Here is a 23,313-nt window from a genome sequence, read left to right as displayed (position 1 = left end):
GGAACAAAAAAGTAATTGTGATTAATAAAGATCAGATTATTGTGCATCATAGAGGTGGCTATCTATCTGGAAAGTTAGTAATTGACACTTTCGATGGTAAAAGACTTGAAAATCTACGGATGACAATTAAGAAATCAGAAAATAATACTTCCTGGATGGGGAACTGTCATGAGAAGCCTTGTCAAAAAGGAAACCTAAATTAAAAACTTTGAGAGAATTAGTTCAGACAGACGATATTTTGTTTGGTTTGGTAGAGCTGGCCTTTGTTTCTAAGAACATTTCAACTTTGAGATGAAGATTTCCTGTTTTGCTCCCTCTTCTCACTGCTCTTACAAAATATCACCTAATTTTTTTTCACCATCAATTTCTTTGCATATCCAATCCCATGAGAATGAGTTGGAGGGGAGTCCATTTCAAAGATTTAGTTGTGAGACTTGAGAGAGAGAGAGAGAGAGAGAGAGAGAGAGAGAGAGAAAGAAACATCTAGGAATACTTAGCCTGAAAGAATAAATCAATTTAAATGAATAGAGCAACAGAACCTTCTATGAGCAGAGGAGCTCAAAGTTGTGCCTGAAGTAGAAGCAGCAGCCCATCCCTGGGAGCTTGATCAAAGTGCAGATTTGTAGTCCACCTGGACTGAACATGCTCTCCAGTTCATCCTTGCCCTCACCAACACTGGAGAATCACTGCTTCACACTATCATTCAGTATCAGAAGCTGGTTGCCTATATCTACTCTTAATATTTCCAAAGAATAATGTCTGCACATTGATTAATCTGCATATTACTGTGAATTTCCAAGCATAGTGGATATTAGGATGTACCTTAGATTTTATTTGTCTATTTAGTTAGGTAAACTGTGTATTAAAGTAAAACCTACATGGAAGGGAACAAAGCCCAGATTGCTTGGTGAAATGTTAACTGTGAATACACATGATCACTACCCTAATTAAGATAGAGATCATTATCATTGCCTATAAAATTTCCAATTGCTCCTTTCAAATAATGAATCCCACAGAATTGATCGTCAGTCTGACTTTGATCACAGTAAATACTTTGGACAGTTTAACTTCATAAGTCATTTGCTATGTATTCTTTTGCATCTATCTTATTTCACTAAACATGTTTGTGAGGTTTACCAATGTTATAGCATATGTTCAGGGTTCATTACTTTTCATTGCTTCATAGTGCAATGCATTAATGTAACAGAATTTATTTATTCATTGTACTAATAATGGGCATTTAGTGGTTTCCATTTTGGGCACTTATGAATAATAAACCTATGAACATTCTTTCTTATGTCTTTTTGGCATAAGGGGGTATATAATAAATGCATGTGATGACTATTATTTTATTTTGAATTTCCTCAGAAGCTGACCCTGAGAAAACAGCGTAAATACAAGTGTTAATTTGAGACTGGTGACCACTTGGGGCAAACATTGATCATTCCTGTTGCAGAACTTCAGTAGACAAGTAAGAAAACAGCTCCAAGTTATCCCAATTCAAGGTTGAAGATCTGCAGTATCTAGATATGATAACATAAGTATAAGTCTCAAATAGAAAAATGTCAGTTCATAGAAGTAAGAGTGGAGAATTCCTAAGGAATATAGGTGGGATATCAAGAATTTCTAGAATAAGCATATGGTCAGAAGTACAGCTACTGCCTTGTTAGACGCACGTGTTGATCTTTAGTAAACACTGCCAAAGAGTCGTCCTAAGTGGAAGCCAAGGATGGTGGTACATGCCTGTAATCCCTGTGATTCAGGAGGCTGGGACAGGAGGATTGCAAGTTTGAGGCCAGCAATTTAGTAACAATTTAGTAACAACCCTTAGCAACTTAGACACTATCTCAAAATTAAAAAAAAAAATATATGTATGTATTTATATATGTATGTATGTATGTATATATGTGGACTGGGATGTTCTCAGTAGTAAAGCCCACCTGAGTTTGATACCTAGTACCAAAATTATTATTTAAAAACTAGAAAAAAGTGTTCTAAGTGGAATTATCTATTTTTAATTCTACCAGGAGAATGTGAGAGTTTGAGTTGTTCTACATCCCTGTTGACATTTATATTGTCAGATTTTTATTACTTTGATTACCCTTTGAACATTCTGTCTACACTTGATGAATATTGAAGTTGAGTACAAGGACTTGGTCATTTGGATATTCTTTTATGAAGTGTATGAATAAGATACTTGCTTAAGTTGGTTCTAGTTCTATAGTTCTTAATTTAGGAGATTCCCCAATTATATAAAACCAAATTAGAATAATATATACATACAGAAAATATATTTTTATCTATTTTTTTCCTTTAAGATAAATGCATTGCAAAGAACTTCTCGCACCCCATGGTCTGTATTTTTGCTTCATTATTTTTGGTTTTTGATGAACTTAAGTTTTTTAATTTAATGAATATCAAAGAATCAGTATGAATTTTAAATGGTTAGAGCTTTTGCATCCCAAGAAATATTTGGTAAACTGAGGAAGTGAAGATATTCTTCCTGTTATTATCTAAACCTTATTTTTTTATCTTTTACAAATTGATTATTATCCATAGGACATGATTTTGTAGAGTTTGAAGTAAAGACTGACTCATCCTTTTTTCTACAATGATTTCCAATCATTCCAATTAGCACCATTTATTAAAGTGATTATATTTTCTGTACTCCACTGAAGAAGCATTTTTATAGTAAATAAGTTGACCTGATGTTATGTTTCCTTAGTTGTATATTATATATTTGTGCAGTGTTTCATTACATTTAACCTACTCAAATTTTGTAGAGATTCTTGAACACATATCATAGCCTCTTTCTTGGATTTGGAAAATTACTATTAGTTCTTCCTCATTCTTTCCTCTTCTTCAAGGTCTCTAATTACAAGTTTGTTATTTTCTTCTTGTCATATATATCCATATGGTCTTTACACATTTTGAAAATTCTCTCCTTTTCTATAATTTGCACTGTGTAAATTATTCATTCCATTTAAATTGTCAACTAGTTCAGGCACTTTTCTAATGATGATCTGGTTTTATAATATGTACCCTGATGATTTATCTTTAGTATCATTTTAAATATATTTAAAAAATAATTTTAAAGTGGTCATTACAAGGTATTCAAATAAAACATTTAGAAAAAGAAATTAAAAGCCTCTTGCATTAGCTATTACTATGTAAACTTCTCCTTAAATTCAGTGTCTTAAAGTATACTCATTTCATAGATAACAAAAATAAAAATATATAAATTGGATTACATAAAAATGTTGTGCATCAAAGGACACAGTAGATTGAAAAAGCAGCCTTATGGAATGGGAGGAAATACTTTCAAATCATATACATGATAAGGAATTAATATCCCTATAACTCAACAGCAACAAAATCCAATTAAAAATAGAGCAAAGAACTTGAATAAACATTTGTCCAAAGAAGCTTATATAAATAACCAAAATCATATGAAAATGATGTAACATCATTAATCATTAGGAAAAAGCAAATCAAAAGTGTAAATGAGATATCACCTGATATTCAGTAGGATGGGTAATATTAAATAATCAGAAAATAACAAGTGTTGTTGAGGATGTAGAGAAATTGAGCCCTTGTGCACTGTTGGTGGGAATGCCAAATGGCACAGCTTCTATCAAGATAGTAGATCATTTCCTCAGAAAACTAAAAATAGAATTACCACATGATTCAGTAATTTCACTTTCTGATAGTTATGCAAAAATGTTAAAAACAAGGTGTTAAAGTATTTATTAACCCATATTTACAATAGCATTATGGACGATAGCTAAAAGATGAAAATCCACTCGAATGTCCATTGGCAGATGAATGGTTAAATAATATTATGTATGCGTTCAACAGAACATTATCCTTAAAAAGGAAGTAAATTCTGACACTTAGCACAGCATAGAGAGCCCTGCGGACTTTATATTAAGTGAAATAAGCCAGTCACAAATAGAAAATAAATACTTTACTATTCTACTAACGTCAGGTATCTAGAGCAGTCAAAACATGGCCTTTTCTTTGGCTGCCAGTCTCCAGGGCATGGCATTGGCTCCCTCCAGTATAAGAGGTTCAAAAGTGAAACAGAGGCTTCAGTATCTTTATAGTCTAGCTTCAGAGGTGATCTTCTATCACTTTAGTTCCTCATTCACTTTTATTGTTCCAACACACCAACCCTGATATATTAAAGGGTGGATTACACAGGGCTGGGAACACAAGGAGACAAGAATCTCAGGAATTCATATTGGAGGCTGGGTACTATGCAAATGCAACTCATTACTATTTATGTTTTCTTTTTGTATTTTTTTAATTTTAGAATTTTATTTGTTTTAATTAGTTGTAAATTGCAGAATGAATTTATAAATTTTGATAGATTGTACACAAATGGAGTATAATCTCTCTTTTTTCTGATTATACATATTGTAGGATCACATCAGTCACGCAGTCATACATGTACATGAAGTGATAATGTCTGTTTCACCCTACTATCATTCCTTCCCCCGTGCCCCTTCCCCTGCCTTCACTCCCCTCTACCTAATATAAAGTAGCTCTATTCTTCCTTATCCTGCCCTCCTTATTGTGAATGACCTTCCACATATCAGAGAAAACATTCAACCTTTGGTTTTTTTGGGTTTGGCTTATTTTATTTAGAATGATATTCTCTAACTCCATCATTTACCAGCAAGTGCCAGAATTTCATTCTTCTTTAAAGTTGAGTTATATATATATCACATTTTTTAAATTCATTCATCTGTTCAAGGGCATCTAGGTTGGTTCCACAGTTTAACTATTGTAAATTGAGCTGCTATAAATATTGATGTGGCTGTGTCACTGTGGTGTGTTGACTTTAAGTCCTTTGGGTATAAATCGAGGAGTGGGATAACTGGGTTAAATGGTGGTTCCAATTCAAGTTTTCTGAGGAATCTCCATACTGCTTTCCATAATGGTTGCACCAATTTGCATTCCCACCAACAATGTATGATTGAATGTTTTTCCCCACATCCTTGCCAACATTTATTGTTGCTTGTATTCTTGCCATTCTGATTGGAATAAGATGAAATCTTACAGTAGTTTTGATTTGTATTTCTCTAATTGCTAGAACAAATTGTTGAACAATTTTTAATACATTTGTTGATTTTATATCTTCTGTGAAATGTCTGTTTAGTTCCTTAGTCCATTTAATGATTGGTTATTTTGGTTTTTTTTTTTTGGGGGGGGGGGTTAAGTTTATTGAGTTCTTTATGTATCCTCCAGATTAATGCTTCATCAGAAGTTCATGTGGCATGATTTTCTCCCAATCTATAGGCTCTCTCTTCTCATTATTGTTTCCTTTCCTGAGAAAAATCTTTTTAATTTGAGTCCATCCCATTTATTGATTCTTGATTTAACTTCTTGCACTTTAGGGGTCTTGTTAAGGAAGTCAGGTCCTAGACTGACATGATGACCATTTGGACCTACATGGTGAACATTCAGGCCTACTTATTCTTCTGGTAATTACAGGGTCTCTATTCTAGTGCCTAAGTCTTTGATTCACAATGAGTTGAGTTTCATGCAGAGTGAGAGATAAGGGTTTAATTTCATTTTGTTATATGTTGCTTACCATTTTTCTCAGAACCATTTGTTAAATAAGCTATCTTTTCTCCAGTGAATGTTTTCGGCACTTTTGTCTAGTATGAGATACCTGTATTTATGTGGGTTTGTCTCTGTGTCTTCTATTCTGTACCATTGGTCTACAAGTCTGTTTTGGTGACAATATCATGCTTTTTTTTTTTATTACTATAGCTCTCTAGTATAGTTTGAGGTCTGGTATTATGATATGCCTCCTGCTTTACTTTTCTTTCTAAGGATTGCTTTGGTTATTCTGGGTCTCATATTTTCCCAAATGAATTTTATGATTGCTTTTTCTAGTTCTATGAAAAATGTCATTGGCTTTTTAATAGGAATTGCATTAAATTTGTATAATACTTTTCATAGTATGGCCATTTTGACAATATTAATTCTGCCTATCCAGGAGCATGGGTGATCTTTCCATCTTCTAAGGTCTTCTTAAATTTATTTTTTTTGGTGTTCCATAGTTTGCTTTGTACAGGTCTTTCACCTCTTTTGTTAGATTGATTCCCAAGTATTTTTTTTTGAGGTTATTGTGAATGGGGTAGTGTTCTTTATTCATCTTTCAGTGGATTTATTACTGATGTATATGAGTGCATTCAATTTATGGGTATTGATTTTATATCCTGCTACTTTACTGAATTCATTTATTAGTTCTGGAAATTTTCTGGTAGAATTTTTTGGATCTTCCAAATATAGAATCATATCATCTGCAAATAGTGATAGTTCTTCTTTACCTAATTATATCTTTTTAATTTCTTTCTTCTGCTAATTGTTCTGGCTAGAGTTTCAAGGACAATGTTGAATAAAAGTGGTGAAAGAGGGCATCCTTGTCTTGTTACAGTTTTTAGAGGGAATGCTTTCAATTTTTCTCCATTTAGAATGATGTTGACCTTGGTCTTAGCATAGGTAGCTTTTACAATCTTGAGGTATGTTTCTACTATCCCTAGTTTTTCAATGTTCTGAACATGAAAGGGTGCTGTATTTTGTCAAATGCTTTTTCTGCATGATGATCACATGATTCTTGTTTTTAAGTCTATTGATGTGATTAATTACATTTATTGATTTCTGTATGTTGAACCAACCCTGCATCCCTGGGATGAGCCCCATTTAAACATGGTGCACTATCTTTTTAATATGTTTTGTGTGTGTGTGAGTTGCCAGAATATTATTGAGAATTTTTTGCATCTATCTTCATCATTGATATTGGTCTGAAGTTTTCTTTCCTTGATGTGTCTTTGTCTGGTTTTGGTATCAGGTTGATAATAGCCTTGTAGAATGAGTTTGGAAGGGTTTCTTCCTTTTCTATTTCATTGAATAGTAGCCCTCAGCTACCCACACTCTGTTATCAGGACACATGTCCCTTCTCTTTATCAATTTTACTTCTTTTCCTCTGACATTCTGTAGATGTGGTTTGAATGAATTTTTGCAACAGACTTGCAAAATATGAAAATTATTTTTTGTGGTTAAAAGAAGGAAGTATATTGGTTTTACAATGAAGTGAAACTTCACATAGTAAAATGGTATTGTTTAATTGTTTGGTTGGCCCTCTTCTATATCCTTCATTCAATGCTTCATAAAGGGTAGGATTGAAGTGTGCAGTTCTTATCTATTTACTATCACTATACATATAAAAGTGTAATATTTAGGGTTATTTTCATCAAAGCAAGAATATTTTATTGTATGTTCACCAAATTTGGAAGGCATATTTCGTGTTCTTATTTATTGTGTAAGTTTTAATTGTTGTAAATATTCACCTGGAAGAACCCTGATAACTTCAGGGAGATAATTGATTATATTTATATAGTTACATGTACTTGTGGTTCTAGAAATATAACCCAGAGAGATAATCTCTATATAGAATATAATCCAAGAGCATCATGCTCCAAATTAAGTATATTTTACCCATAACAATGTAAATCCATACACAATTGAAAACTAGTCACAGTTTCTTTTAGTAACAATGGGAATATACACAGGGAAAAAATTAAGGGAAAAATTTAAACAAGCTGTTTAGTCAAAGCTCCATGGACTGAAATAAGATTTTATGTTACTGTATCAGGACACTGCTAGCTTTCCTGTCCTTTGTGAGTCTCATTGAGATAGCCCTTTTTAAAACTCCAGAATTATGAGCATCAAAGGAAAAGATAATGAAAACGTTAGATTCATTGAGCTAAATGAAACAGCAGATAAAAGCAAACAGGGAAACAGCATCAGGCTAGAGAAGAAACAGCATATTTATTCTAGTGTGTGCCTTGAATGCCTTACAATGGAAGTATACAAATTGAAACTCTCCTCTCTCGATTTTCCTTTGTTGACAATAGACACTATGGATGTTAAATCAGTTAGAGTGCTTGTGTGGAGATAGATAGGTTAGCTGATTGTTTCCACTGATTGACATCCTTGCATTCCAGAGAATCAACTGATGTGGAGATGATTAGTCTTTTGACCTTCAGGTTGTCAGACAGAACATCATGGGTTTGCATTGGTTACAAGTTGCTGACTAAACCTGGTTCTTTTCCCCCTTAGGAACTGGGATTATGTAATTAATAAAAGGGGGAAAAATGAAAGCTTAAGCTGCAATAAAAGCCTTTCCTACTAATAATGACATTAATATTCTTAATGCATTCTGAAATGCACATTAGGCATGGAGTTACCAAGCGAGCTATTGTGTTGTGCTATAAAATGTTCTCTTTTGTAAAATAAGAAAGATGATATGGCAGGGATTCACTTCTTCAGTGTGGAAAGAACAGAAAAGATGAAGATACAAGTTTTAGATGCAGTTATGCTACTAAGTCATCATGTGACCTTGGGGAAGGAAATCTCTTGAACTTTTGGAGTCTCATTTTCCATATTTATAAAGTTAAAAGGGGAGGATCTGAAATCCTGTGACCTCAATTCTAAAATAAGCTCTTTATTGTATTAATTTTTGGAAGCAGGAATCATTCTCAATAGGACTACTTTATCAATATTTTATCATACAGAATTATTATTTGAGAGGATGTGATTTGATGCTAAATTTTTTTTCCAAACCTATGGTATCAAGCTATGTATTAATATTCAGAATGAATATTCATAATATTTTCTGACATTTCTGTACCTTACAAGCAATTGAAGATAATTCTCCATTTAAGCCTTGACTATTAGAGAATTTGTGTCAACAATAAAAATATTTAGAAAATATTTTTAAATGGATTGTATCATAAGCACACATTTGGAAACTTTCTATTTCTGTTTTATATTTTTACTATTTCATCATAGTTATACATAACAGTGGGGTTTTGGCATAATCATACATGCATGAAGTATAATTTGTTCCATTTCAGTCTCCAGTACTTCTTTTTATCCTCACTTCCTCCTGTCCATTTCCAGTTCCTCTACTCCCCTGGTCTTCCTTCTATTTAATTTTTACTTTTGTTAGTGTTGCTTTATAGCTATACAAAATGTGAAATTCACTGAGGCATGCTCATATATGTATAGAGCATAATTTGGTCAATTTTCAATTTTTAAATGCATGTATCCGTAAACTTTCCTTTATTGAAATTCTGCTGCGAATGATTACTATTATGTGGGAACTAAGCCATGTTAACAAAAGGAGTGGAATAGGGACATTGTCATATATAGGACTCTTAGAGATTCTAGTAATACAGTTTTGTTTTGTGACTCAACCTCTTAATCATTCTGTAAGCAACGATAGAGAGAAATGCCCTCTAATCCAGAGCCCTGTAAGTATGGATTTCCATTTATTCATCTGTCAGTTGTAGGTATAACATATAATATATGTAATTTGTGGGTTTTATTCCAAATGTATGGAAAAATAATTGTACAAAAATAATTCAACCAGAACAAATGTCCCTCCCAGCTTTCAAACATTTATATTATATTTCTTTAAGGTATCTCCTTCTCACTCTTAAAAATTTTCCAATGTAGTTAAGTCTCCCTTTATCTCCTCTAATATCTCTCTTCCTCATCTCACAAGTAATAAGCCCTATATAGAAGTGTTATGAATTAACACATAGGAATAATATAATATACTGGCTATTTATTTTTTCATTATGATTTTCTTTCTGGGTATATGCCTCTAAATGTTTTTACTCAGTGGGTAAAGGCTATGGATGCTGTTAACATCCTATACTCCAACAAGACAGGTTTGTGACAAAAAAATTATTAGGGCCAAATACTCCCAAATGCTGCAGAGATGAAGAAATTCTAAGTGTCCAAAGTAGTTCTGTTTTATTAATTAATTAGAAGTTCTACATCTATCTAGGTGAAAGCAGATGCTCCACACTACCTTTCTGCTCTCAAAGAGAGAAACACAATGTCTCTAATGTGAGAAAAAATAAATACAAAAGAATCAATGATGGATACCTGTATATATGTGTGTATGTATAAGTGTATATATGTGGGTGCATATATATTTATGTATATACATGTATACATATTACATTTATATAAATAAATTTGAGAGCATCCTAAAAGTTAAATTTAGAGTGCTTTTTGATTTCTACTCTTGTTTTTTTTGTTTTGTTTTGTTTTTTGTTTTTTGTTTTTTGGGTCCTGCTGATCGAATCCAGGGCCTTGTGCTTACAAAGCAAGCACTCTACCGACTGAGCTATCTCCCCAGCCCTACTCTTGGTTTTAGCATGAAAATTTTGCATTTCATATTTATTTTACCATAAATGTCCATTTTGACTTCTCAAAATATGTCAATCATGTTATCACAAATATGTGCCCTTTTAAATACTGTTTGATTTATAACTTTTTTCTTTTGTGTCATCATCTGCAAGTGTTAGAAACTAGAACTTATTTAGACAAATGTTTGCTAGTCATCTACTAAACACATCTTACTATTTTTGTACTTGAGGTATAATGTGCATTCTATTTAATTCATTCTATTTAATTCAGCTGTTTATGTATAGTTCAACTATTTTTAGTAAAGTTGCCAAGATTACAATCATCGCCATAACCCAGTTTTAGAATAGTTTGATCACTCTAATAATATTATTTGCATTTAATTCTTATGGCTCTTTTTCTGCCAGCCCCATACAACTAGTAATATAATTTCTGTGCCTATGGATTTCTCTTTTTTCAGAAATTTCCCATAAATAGAACCATACATTATGTTGACTTTGATGTCTGGCTTCTTTTTCAAACATACTGTACTTCATTTTCTCGGGAAACATAAGAATCCTGCTCCTATGATGATGGTATGAGGTTTTGGTGAAAAGTACTAAATTTTAGGGAAACTTTTTAAAGCTACAATGGAAATCACTAAATAATATTTGGTATCCACATGTTGGAATGTGTTAGGAGCACTTCTGTGTTCCTATTTTATAGATTAGCTTTCTAGAAAATAAGAGTCAGTTTTTCATTGTTGACTCATTCGGAGTGCCATCCAACCTAACCTCACTCTTTACCAATGCCGAGTTCTTCCTTCAATGTTGTGCTGTTAACTGAAGAAGCACACTGTTTTCAATATATTTCATATTTTATTTCAATATATTTCAAAACCAGTATTCATGCTGAGGATGCTGCACAAGATATTAAGCATTTTTGAGGCTACCTGGAGGAGAAAACATGAAAGGCAGCATCTTTAAGTGCTGTAATGGCACATTTGGAGATCTGCATATCTTCCTAGTAGGGAAGATCAACATTGCTCAGGTTTGCTTTAAGTTATTCTCTCATGACTAATATTGTCATTTTACTCCTGGATTAAAATGAATAAATGTCAAAGCAAAGTTGAAATATAGTGAACACAAGGTTTATATAAAGTCTTATATAAAATTAGAGGTCTTCTGTTTAATTCTTCCTAGCACAAGAATATACTTTAGGGTACTAGAGAACAGAATATTAATGATTTTTGACCTTGAGAGAATTTTAGAGGAGTTCTAAAATCAGTTGTAAAACTCTTTCTATTTTCAATTGTTCTTTACACAAGGAAGATAGAATATTCATTTGCTATTGAATCACAGAAAGTTTTGAGAAAGTTAAAATAAACATTTGGGACATTGTGTAATGTGCTAACAGATGCTTTCTAGGCACTTTTAATCAATGTACAACTTATATAAAGCAAAATGTGAAGAGTGAGTTCTGTTAGTCATGGCAACATCTCACACGTGAAAGTGACACATACAAGAACTTCCTCATCTTGGAAGGTGTTTCCTTGTCACTCCTTGGTTCCCTTCTCCTCCCACTCCAAGGCAGCTACTCTGATGTCCATGACCAGAGATAAGTTCATCCTATTTTAGAACCTCATTTAAATTCAATTATATGGGGTTTAATTTAATCTCTTTTGACAGGATTATTTCACTCAAGATAACTGGAATATTTAATTGAGTGATATCGTTCATGTATTTATGTATACATTTATCTTTGTTTTACGTGTTTGGGTATTCTGTTCTGTTTTAATGTTAAGTAGCACAGATACAGAGCAACTGAATTATTGATTCTTAGTTGATGGGCATTTGGGTGTTTCGGTGTTTACTTGTGATGAATATCACTATGATATTCTTGTGTAACTCTACTTGTGAATATTTCTTCAGTTCTCTTTGATATATACCTTAGGAATGGAATTGTCAGGTCACAGTTCACCAAGGTGATTGTAACAATTTAAACATCTACTGGTAATATATAGGAGCCCTCAGTGCTGCATAACCCACCAATATTTAAAACTTTCCTGTATTTAAAACCTTCTATCCATCTTTATGGGTGTGAAACATTATCTAGTTGAAAATTAAAATATTCTTTCTCCAATGACTCATATATTCTCTTTTATGATGCATTAGGTCAAGATTATTGTCTTCTTGCTTCCCTTTTAAATTTTTTTTATTATTTTTTTAATGGGCTTTTTTTCTAAATTATATATAGTATATGTATCTGTATGTATATATATATGTGTGTGTGTGTATGTATATATATATTATATATATGCCTATATCCTTCCCAGTCTATAGATTTCTTAATCTTTTTGTTAAGCAAAAGGGGTGGGGATACCAGGTATTGAACTCAGGGGTACTCAACCACTGAGCCACATCCCTAGTCCTATTTTGTATTTTATTTAGACGCGTGATCTCACTGAGTTGCTTAATGCCTCACCATTGCTGAGGCTGGTTTTGAACTGGCCATCTTCCTGCCTCAGGCTTCTGAGCTGCTAGGATTATAGGTGCCACTCCACCCAGCCTTGTTAAGCATTTTTTGATGAAAAACAATTCTATTTTGTTGCAATCCAGGCTCTCTCTCCCTGCCATTATTAGTGCTTTTCGCGTTCTAACTAAGCAAAATTTACCTCATCCAAAGATCCATGCATTCTCCTGTATTTGTATCAGATTTCATAGAGTTCTGTGTTTTACATTCAGGTCTGTGATTCATCTGAAGTTAAATTGAAAACATAAAGTGAGTAGGGGTAAGCTTCACTTTTCTCCCAAATTTTGATATGCAGCTGTCCTACCTCTGGTTCTTTCCCAACTCAATTAATGTGGTGCTCAGTTGAAATCAGTTAAAAATATAGAAAATCCCTGGCTTATGATGGTTTGACTTAGGTCATTTGTATTGTAATCCATCCATATTATAATGAATAAAACCTTTAGTAAGATGTTTACTAAAGGTTGGGAGAGTGACATTCTTCAACATTATAAGACAAATCTTCAGTTTTTCACCACAGTATCATATAGATTTTTATATTTCTAAAATTTTGGGTGTTGAGGATGAAGCTGGGGAATTTGCACAAGATAGACAAGCACTCTAATACTGAGTGATATCTCTATCCCTATCTGTAGCTTTCAGTGGATTTTCTTCATGAGATTGAGGATGTTCCCTCCTAATGGTTGAATGTGTCCCCCAAAGCATGTGTTGGAAGCTTGGTTCCCAGGGCAACAGTATTTGGAGAAGGGACCTAATAGGAGGCATTTAGGTCATGAGGGCTTAAACACTCTTGAATGGATTAATGCCAATTATAGAAAGGGTGATCTTGTGAGTTCAAATTCAGTCTCTCTGTCTTTCCCATAAGATGTCTTCCCCCATGTTATAGCACAGCAAGAAGACACTCACCAGATATGACCCAATTTACCTGGGACTTCCCAATGTTCAGATCCATGAGCCAAATAAATTTCTGGTCATTATAAATTATACATTCTGTAGTATTCTGCTTTAACAGCATAAAATGATCCAAGTCATCCATCTTATATCTATTTTCTAAGAGAATTTTCACTAAAAATGGGTATTGAATTCACAAAATATTTTCACATCTCTCAAGTTTAATATAGGTAGTTCTGTTCATGGATTCTTACCATCTTCTCTGCATGGTCAACTTTATTTTTAATATTAAATATTTTGTCTTCATTATCTGAGGTTCTGTCTTCCAAATGGTCTAGTCTGTTGGTGATGCTTTCCATTGAATTTATAATTTGATTTATTGATTCCTTTATTTTGAGGATTTCTGCTTGGTTTTCTTTCACAATCTCTAACTCTTTATTGAAATGATCTTTCATTTCCCGTATTTTCTCTTTGATTTCACTCTTTATACCATCCTTTACTTTGCAAAGCAGTTTAACTATGTACATTCTAAACTCCTTGACATTTCTTCTATTGTGTTGTCAGTGGCTTCTCTTATTAAAGCATCTTGGTTTGTTTGTGGCATTTTGTTCCCTTGTTTTTTTCATGTTGCTTGTGTTTTCTCATCTAGTTGTATGAATCTGTGGTGATACAGATTTTACCTTGTAGATCTATATTGTCAAACTCAAAAAACCAAAGGCTGAATGTTTTCTCTGATATGTAGAAGCTAATTCATAATAAGGGGTGGCATAGGGAAGAATAGAGTTGCTTTATATTAGGTAGAGGGGAGTGAAAGGAGGGGAAGAGGTATGGGAGAAGGAATGATAGTGGAGAGAAACAGACATTGTTACTTCATGTACATGTATGACTGCGTGATGTATGTGATCCTGCAATATGTATAATCAGAAAAATGAGAGGTTACACTCTATGTATGAACTATCAATATATATAAATGCCTTTTGCTGTCCTGTACAACTAATTAGAACAAATAAAATTTAAAAAATAAAAACAAATAAATAAAACAGCGATGAAAAGGACGATTAATACAGGATTCTTTTCCATTCATAATATGATAATTTTTATTTTAAATTATTAAGTTAATCTTTTATTCCTTGGATAAATAATACTATTTATTATAATAAATAATACTATTTTTATATTAGCCCATGCTACCAAATACTATGTTATTTATTATATTTCCTCCTCACTCCATGATGAAAAAAACTTAAAATCTACCTTATGAACATTATATATCATTATTTACCATAGTCATCATGCTGTATGTTGGGTCTCCACAACATACTCATAGCTGCATGTTTGCACCCTTTGAACAACATTCCCCATTTCTTCCAAACCCCATCCCTGGTACTGACCCTTCTAATCTCCAAATGAGTTCATCTCTTTTTAGAGTCTATGTATCAGTGAGCTCATAGAGTATTTGTCTTTCCGTGTGCAGCTTATTACATTTAGCATGATGTTTCTTAGGTTCCCCCAAATGGCATCGTGTTCTTTATCAAAACTGAATACTTATTTCATTGTGTGTGTATAAACCAAATTTTCTTCACCCACGTACACATTGATGGGCATTTAAGTTGTTTCATATCTTGACTACTGTGGGTTAACCTATAAAGGCCAAGGAAGTGAACAGATATATTTTTGAGATACTTATTTATATTGATTGTATTGATGGATCATGTGGTAGTTATGTTTTTTAAAAAATATTTTAATTGATGCATTGTAATTATACATAAAACTGGAATGCATTGTGATATATTCATACATGCACCTTGTATAATTTGGTCAATGTCATTCCTGAGTTGCTCTCCTTTCTCTTCCCCTTGATCTCTCTTCCACTCCACTGATCTCATTTCTATTTTTATGAGATACCTCTTTTTTATTCTTTGCTTCCTTTGGCTTCTGCATATGAAAGAAAATATTTGACCTTTGACTTTTCAAGTCTAGCTCCTTTCCCTTAGCACAATGTCCTCCAGTTCCACCCATTTGCCAGTGAATGACATAATTTCATTCTTTATTGCTGAGTAGAACTCCACTGTGTTTGTATGACACATTTTTAAATTCATTTATCTGTTGATGAGCACCTAGGTTCATTCCATAACTTAACTATTGTGAATTGTACTGCCATAAACACTGATATGCATGTATCACTATAGTACACAGATTTCAGATCTTTTTGATAAATACTGAAGAGTGGGCTAGTTGGGTGATACAGTGGTTCCATTTCTAGTATTTTTAAGGATCTCCATCCTGCTTTCCTAAGTGGATGTACTAATTTCAGCCCCACAAGCAATGTATCAGTGTACCTTTCCCCCACAACCTTGCCAGCAATTGTCATTATTTGTATGCTTGATGATTGCCATTCTAACTGGAGTGAGCTGAAATCTCAGTACAGTTTCAATTTGCATTTATGTAATTGCTAAGGATGTTGAACATTCTTTCAAATATTTGTAGTTCATTTGTACTTCTTCTTTATTTTGGGAGGTGATACTAGGGATTGAATTCAGGGGCATTCAATCATTGAGCCACATTCCCAACCTTATTTTATATTTTATTTAGAGACAGGATCTCACTAATTTGCTTAGCACCTTGCTTTTACTGAGGATGGCTATGAACTCACTATCCTCCTGCCTCAGCCTCCCCAGCCTCTGGGATTACAGGCATGCACCAGTGTTCCTGGCTGTATTTCTTCATTTGAGAAATAATAGCTCTTTTAGAATTAACATACAAAATCAATAACTTTCTTATATTCCAATATCGAATCTACTAAGAAGGAAATCAAGAAAATGATTACATTCTCAATAACTTTAAAAAAACACTTGGGAATAAATCTAACTAAACAAGTAAACGACCTCCAGAGCAATAATTTTAAAATGCTGAAGAAAGAAATTGAGGAAGACCTTAGAAGATGGAAAGACTGTCAAAATGGTAGTTCTAGTTTTAATTTTTTGGGAACCCTTAATACTGCTTTTCATAATAATGACTGTATTTCTTAATGATTATGCTAATTTACATTCACAAACAATGTATAAATATTTCCACTTGCATTCATAACCTTTAGAGAATATGCCCTGAATGTTATTGCTGCAATATGTCACCAAAAAATAATGGAATTGATTTGTCACACTTTCTATAGTTGATGTACTCAATTGGATAAAGTAATAACTTGCATTGTCCAGGTACTTTACAGAGAAAAATATCAGTATCTTATGTAAAAAGGAGTTACACTGGGGCAGTATTTCTCTATCACGTCATTAGAATTGAAAATAATGTTAATCCTTTGTATTATCATCTTCTAACATCCTTATTTGTCTACATCTACATCTACTTCTAGTAGCTATCTTGAAAGAGTTATGCATAACCCTTGTTTTCATTACCAATTATCCCATTCTAAGTCTGTTTCATAGCCATCTGTCTACAATGCATCCTCTTCATTATGGGTGAGATCCATGTGGACAAACCACTGGATCAATAGCTGCATCATATCTATATCCTTATCTTTCTTCACCTTTCTACAGCATTCCAGATAGATGACTGTTTTCTTTGCTGAAGTCATGAGATTCAAAGCTGGGAGGCTTAGTATAGGAGGATAAATAATGAATTAAAAGCAGCAGTAAGTAGCAAGGAAGACACTGTAGCATATCCCTCTTCAGTCCACCCCCTCTCAGAACAGGAGTTATAGGAGAAACATGTACAGCACATGTGGTCTTCCCCAATGCCACTAAAGAATACCATCAGTTGATATGAAAACTTGAGTTGGCTGCAGAGGAATCAGGGAAGACCCCATTTCAGAAGGTGCAAGGTGATGTATGGAGTGATGTTAAAAGCAGTTAAGGATATAGTGCAAGTACAAGATGTCATAATTACAACATAAGCAAATAAATCAACTCAGATAAGGCTGTCATTTAAAAATTTATGCTTTAGTTTCTCAGCATGGGCTTATTGTTGGGGGGCACTTGAGCTAATGGATGTTAATGTATTTTTTAAATATTAAGGCTTTATGCAATTAAAGATGATATTACTAATACTTATTTTTAAAAATCATTTAATTCAAGCTTTAGATCATTAGTTTCTAGATCCTCTAATTGTATATGCCTGTGTGTGTTTGTATTAATTTGCTACCCACATACATTTACTAAATCATTAGTTTTGAAGTGAAAAATATTTAAGTATCATTATCTTTCCTGTAGTGTTCTGATGGTTAGAAGGACAGGAAGGACGATCTTAAAACTGAATCCATTTAGCTTTATGAGTAACTCTTACATTTTCGTACCTTTTCCTTATTTATCTCAGACAAGTGAAATCACTGTGGAACATGAGACCCAAAAATCAATGTTTAGAAACTACTACTTTAGATGCTATCTTTCAGAGGTATAAAACTTTTATTGCTTCAGATAATAACATCACAGAAGATGATTTTACAAATTCAGAAAACACTCAAGCATCATTAAAAAGTGACATCAGTCATGACCTCTTAAATACTGCTTGAACCGAACTTTGAATTCAGTCCTTCTGTGAAATTATCACTTTAAATACTGGCTTGCTTGACCACTTGAAGTGTGAAAATATTCAGCGTATTAAAATGCATACTTCTGCTTCTATAGTAAATAATAAAGAGAAGAAATAGATTCTCTCTCAATCTCGTTATATTTGGCTCTGCATCTGCCTTGTACAGTAAGTTATAAATTTATGAAAAATCTGAACTGCATCTCACTCTTCCTCACTTTTCTGTTTTCTGCAATAGCAACTAGGATAAGTTTTCCTTTCTATTTGCATTGCAAGTGTTTTAGGAAGTAAAATGGCATTTAAGATTGAAATAGTATATAGTCAGTTGAATGACAGCACCCCAAATCTTAATTTCTGAAATCTGAATGTGACCTTAAAAGGCAAGACGTGACTAGATTAAAGATACTGAAATGGAGAGATGCTCTCAGATTGCCCAGGTCCAATATCATCACAATGATCCTCATGCAAAAGAAATTAGGGAAGGTGGCAATGCAGTGATGGAAGCAGAAGCAGTCATGAAGGTAATGCAAACTAAAGGTGGAGAAGGGGTCAGGAGCCAAAGAATACAGGAGCTGAAATAGGCAAGCATGTGGACTCCCCATGAACAGGGATAAAGGAACCAGCCCTGGCAACACTGTGGGCTTCTGACATCCAGACCCATAAAAAAAGAGAAAGTTGTGTTAAGTCCCTAAGTTTATAGTAGTTTGTCACTGTATTTGTAAGAAACTAGTCTAATAATTAATAATCAGAGCCAAGTCCATTCAAATTAAAGTCTAGGATGCAAACGCTGGCATTATTTGAACCTGCTGAAATCTCTTTTTAGGCACCAAGCAGGACAGAATGTTTAAAGTTGGCTTCTGCAACAAGGCGGTAGCTCAGGTCTTAACAAGGATTGCTTTCTGATTCACCTTATTTGGTTTATTTTGCCTTTCAATGTCTTGGTTGACACTATATCCAATTAATTATTTAAATGTAAAATGTTCTTAAATGCACTGAATAGGTTTGTAAAGTATTTATAACAGGACTTCTAAGGCCTGAAGGTTTAAATTCCCCTGAAATTCATATGATGAAAACCTAACACCAAAGTGATAGTGTTGGGTGGGCCTTTGGTGGACTATTAGGTTATGAAGAGAGAACCTTCATGGGAAAAATTAATGCTCTTATAAAAGGTACCAAGAGAAGGAACCCTTGACCCTTTCTTCCCTGTGAGGGTACAGTGAGAATACAGGATCCTAAGAATCAAGAAGTGATCCTTACCAGATTTGGAATTTACTGGTACCTTGATCTTTTATTGTAAGAGAATTATTTGTTGTTTATATAATAACACCTATTTATGGTATGTTGTTATGGTAGCACAAATGAACTAAGACAGAAATCAGAGGGTCTGAATAGAATTAAAAGTATAAAGAAGAGTGAATTTGCTATTCCTGTTTCATCTGAGACAACTATCTTCTCCTGCCCTTGGATATCAGAACCCAGAGCTTGAGTAGAACTGGAATTGCCCTCTTCTCACTAATACCCGTTCTTTAGTCTTTAGACTCATACTGAATTATACCACGACCTTTCCTGGTTAGTGGGTTTGCAGATAGAAGATCAGCTCTCAACCATTATCATCATTTGAACCCTTTGCCATAATAAATCTCGTGTGTGTGTGTGTGTGTGTGTGTGTGTGTGTGTGTGTGTGTGGTAAGTAGAATAGGATGACTGAGATGTAGAATATCAGAAGATGAATTATGAATCAGGGTGACTAAAAGAAAAGTCAAGGGATGCCATCAAAAAGTTCTGAAAAGTGTTGTGACATAATATTTTTTTCAATGAATACCATTAATGTTGGTTGGAGAACATACTATTTTAAAATCGGTATGAATTTATGGGGTACAGTGTGGTAATTCAAATATATATATGAATGTAATGATCAAATCTGGGTAGTTAAAATTTCAATCTCCTTAAACATTTTAAAAAAACTTTTATTAAAGCACAATAATTGTACATGTTTAATTAATATTTTAATGCATGTTTATAATATGTATTGATTAAATTAGTATGATTAATGTTTTCATCTCCTTATCATTACTCTATGCTTGAGGTCTCACACTTCCATTTAGTTACTCATAAAATATGTAATAGGATATTATGTAGTCACTTTTGCTGTGCAGAAATTTCTTAGTTTGATGTAATCTCATTTTCCTGTTGTCTATTTTTGCTTTCATTTCCTGTGCTTTTGGGGTCATATTCAGAAGGATCATTGCCTACACTATGTCTTGAAATGTTTCACCTGTTTCTTCTTCCAGTAGTTTCATAGTTTCAGATATTACATTTTGGTCGTTGGTCCATTTTGAGTTTATTTTTGTATCAAATGAGAAATAGGGGTCAAGATCAATCTTCTGCATGTGAATACCTGATTTTTTAAGCATTATTTATTGAACCTATCTAAATATATCCTGGCATTCTTCCATAATCATTTAATTCAAATTTATCTCCCAGAGAAGAATGGACTTATTGGGATTGACTTTATGGCATAGGAATTAATTTGCAAGTGATCAAGAAGATTTCACAACATACTATATTTTAACAAAATCTGATTAAAACTAATTTAGAAACATTATAAGAGAAATAAAGTAATTTAAATTTTATCCTCTGTATAAAATAAGTTCTTACCTAACACATCTTTTGATTTTAATAAAAAATCAAAATAAATAAATAAACAAACTTCTTTTTCTGTCTGTGAAAAATTAACTGGAATAGGAATTTCAATTCTACCAAAGAAAAAATGAATTAAAAATGCTATATAAAACCAGACCAAATAATGCAATATCTTCAGACATTGAACAATAGCAACACTGGTCTGTATTCTGGAAGAAAAATAAAATTAAAAAGTGGGTCTTGTGATCAGACAGCTTATTACCTGATGGCTTTTTAAGGATTCACGTAAAATAAAATTTCAAACAAAGTTTAGCAGTCTTGCCTAATTCTGGAGACAGGAATTTGGGGTGACCAAACCAATTAGAATTTGCAGAGTGAATAAGGGGGAGAAGGGAGCTGAGCATACAGCAAGCTCAAGAAGTTTTCAGAAGGACTCCCTTGGTTTACTTGCTTATTTCTCTGAAAATACTAGCACAGTTGAATTACTGAGCAATTTATTTCACATCCTGTAGAGGCCTTGAGTGTAGACCAATTCAGTAGAACTGAATCTCTGGGGTCTCCATGGCCTAAGGTTACAGTGTGGCTAAGTTCATCCCAAAATCAACTCTACTGTACTGTAATGTCATCAATTAAGAGAAACCCAAGAGAGATCTCACTGCACCTTGTAATGACCACTATGGAATAAGACCTAGTATGTTGTCCTATGTTTTCATTATCTTTAGGTAATTTATTTTAGAACTTGTAAATCATAGGTTTAATTTCTTTCTCTGCAAATTGATATGCCTTTTCTTATCAAATAATAAGAAATATGTAATTGATTTTGATTGTCTTTTCTCTTCCATTGCTGGTGTGGTCTATGAAGTCCCTATGGTCAGGCACCATTTCAGAATCTGGCCGTATCAGGAAGAGGCAAGAAGGCACAGTGCAGATCTTTATTCTCTGCTTTAACTCTAATCTTATCAGTGGAAATTCATTTATCACAGCATTTTTAAAAAATAACTTCTCATTTCTATTAAAATGCTAGAAACCATTGAAATTAAGTTGAGCTCTAAATTTATTATACCCTATGTTCTCAACTTTTTGGTTTAAGTTCTGGTAAGAAATGTTATAAACCAAATCAGAGTAATCCCTTACTGTCTGTGATTTCTGAAAATTTATTTAGCAGATGTATGATCCCATATATTCATTATAAAAGGAGGACAATAACATTTATCTCCTAAATTCCTTGCCAAACAATGATGCAGTCACATAGTTGGCACTTAGCAACAACCTCACAAATAGTAGCTATTTGCGTAAATTTCACCAGTGATTCTCAACCTTGGCTATATGTAGGGAAGATCTAGGGAATTTAAAACAAAACAAAACAAAACAAAACAAAAACAAAAATACCCCAGAACATAGGTCCATTCCTTCAGAGAATCTGATAGAACTCATCTGGGGTACATCTTGGGCTCTTGGAGTTTTAAAACTCTGCAGATGATTCTAATGTAGAAATTTAGGAATAACTGAATCAAGTGCAGTGTTCTCAAGAGAAGGAAACATACTGTGGTTCAGTGCATCAAAAAAGGAAGCACATAGAAAGGCTATCAGGTAGCTCATAGTTGAAATAAGAGGAAATTGCTACCTTCAGTTAGGACTCATAATCTGGGTGCAAGAGGTAAATGTGTGCCTCTTGAGATGTTTGAACAAAAGCATTTGTCACTAAACTTTCTTTCCCAACTTGAAAGAAAGATAGAGAGTAAAACTAAACTGAGTTGGGTGATAGGTTCCTGTGATTGGAAAAAGTAGGATACTTTGATACTCTACAAAATAAAACAAACAAAAACAAAAACAAAATTTAAAAACCAGCAGAGAGATGAAGGGGTAATTCTTCAAACTGGAAAGGAAGGCACTTTTACTAGAAGAAAATGAAATGGATGATTAGAAGTTAAAATAAGTCGGTAAATAAATATGTACACACTACAGTTATCAGTGATATAATAACTTTCCATCTTAACAGTTTTTAATTATAGAACTGTACATCTATATTTTATTGATAATAGTCCATATCTCTAAGAAATAGGTCAAGTGGCCCTAAGAAACTCTACTGCATGATAAATAATGTGCTAATAGTTAAACTGAATTTCAAGGTGTTGGTTATCCAGGACCTCAGCAACTGCACAGATTCTCTGTTCTGATTGTTGTACCTCATTACATAGGTAATGCATAATATGGATTATGAAACTCATTTTTGTGGCAAGTGAATTTTGACAACCATGATTCACTTACGGTAGAATCTGTGCCCTAAGGCATTGATACAACATGGCATTAGCATCATGCTCCAGGAATCTTGGAAGGGCAGCACTTGATACAGAAGAGACAGATCCACTCAAGCAGGTAGAACAAATCCTGGATAATGATATGAACTTTTTGAAGATATTCAAAGGGTAAAAAATACAACTATTAGAGTGGCTTATTTTTCCATATGTTTAAAAGGACAGAATTAAAATAAAT

Source organism: Sciurus vulgaris, assembly GCF_902686455.1.
Source record: "Sciurus vulgaris genome assembly, chromosome: 11".
In the NCBI taxonomy this organism is placed as follows: domain Eukaryota; kingdom Metazoa; phylum Chordata; class Mammalia; order Rodentia; family Sciuridae; genus Sciurus; species Sciurus vulgaris.
The sequence above is the reverse complement of the archived record's forward strand: the minus strand, read 5'-3'. Positions refer to the sequence as shown.